Source organism: Arachis ipaensis, chromosome B10 (genome assembly GCF_059453495.1).
Source record: "Arachis ipaensis isolate K30076 ecotype BB chromosome B10, ASM5945349v1, whole genome shotgun sequence".
Taxonomy (NCBI): Eukaryota; Viridiplantae; Streptophyta; class Magnoliopsida; order Fabales; family Fabaceae; genus Arachis; species Arachis ipaensis.
In genome coordinates, this window is record NC_142435.1 from 56,847,919 (window position 1) to 56,848,861 (window position 943).

The 943-nt window shown below is 40.8% G+C and overlaps 1 non-coding gene across 1 annotated transcript; it reads left to right on the forward strand.

The window, feature by feature from the left end:
• Window positions 1-361: 361 nt before the first annotated feature.
• LOC148580154 (small nucleolar RNA R71) lies at window positions 362-469 on the forward strand. The gene has a single exon (XR_015896822.1). It is a non-coding gene; the product is annotated as a small nucleolar RNA R71 (small nucleolar RNA).
• Window positions 470-943: the final 474 nt, after the last annotated feature.

Below are 943 nucleotides of genomic sequence, written 5' to 3' on the forward strand. Positions count from 1 at the left end.
GGTTCTCAGGATCATAAGCTTCTTCTTCAGAAGAAGCCTCTTGAGTACTGTTGGATGCAGCGTGCATTCCATGCAGACTCTGAGAGATCATATTGACTTGCTGAGTCAATATTTTATTCTGAGCCAATATGGCATTCAGATTATCAACTTCAAGAACTCCCTTCTTCATAGGCGTCCCATTACTCACAGGATTCCTTTCAGAAGTGTACATGAACTGGTTATTAGCAACCATGTCAATGAGTTCTTGAGCTTCTGCAGGCGTTTTCTTTAGGTGAATGGATCCACCTGCAGAAGTGTCCAGTGACATCTTTGATAGCTCAGATAAACCATCATAGAATATATCCAGGATGGTCCATTCTGAAAGCATGTCAAAAGGACACTTTTTGGTCAACTGTTTGTATCTTTCCCAAGCTTCATAGAGAGATTCACCTTCTTTCTGTCTGAAGGTTTGAACATCAGCTCTAAGCTTGCTCAGCTTTTGAGGAGGAAAGTACTTGGCTAAGAAAGCCGTGACCAGCTTATCCCAAGAGTTCAGGCTGTCTTTGGGTTGAGAATCCAACCATAATCTAGCTCTGTCTCTTACAGCAAAAGGGAAAAGCATGAGCCTGTAGACTTCAGGATCTACTCCATTAGTCTTTACAGTATCACATATCTGCAAGAATTCAGTCAAGAACTGAAAAGGATCTTCAGATGGAAGTCTATGAAACTTGCAGTTCTGCTGCATTAGAGAAACTAATTGAGGTTTCAGCTCAAAGTTGTTTGCTCCAATGGCAGGAATGGAGATGCTTCTTCCATGTAAATTGGAATTAGGTGCAGTAAAGTCACCAAGCATCTTCCTTGCATTATTATTATTTTCGGCTGCCATCTCCTCTGCCTGTTCGAAAATTTCTGAAAGGTTATCTCTGGATTGTTGTATTTTAGCTTCTCTTAATTTTCTCTTCAG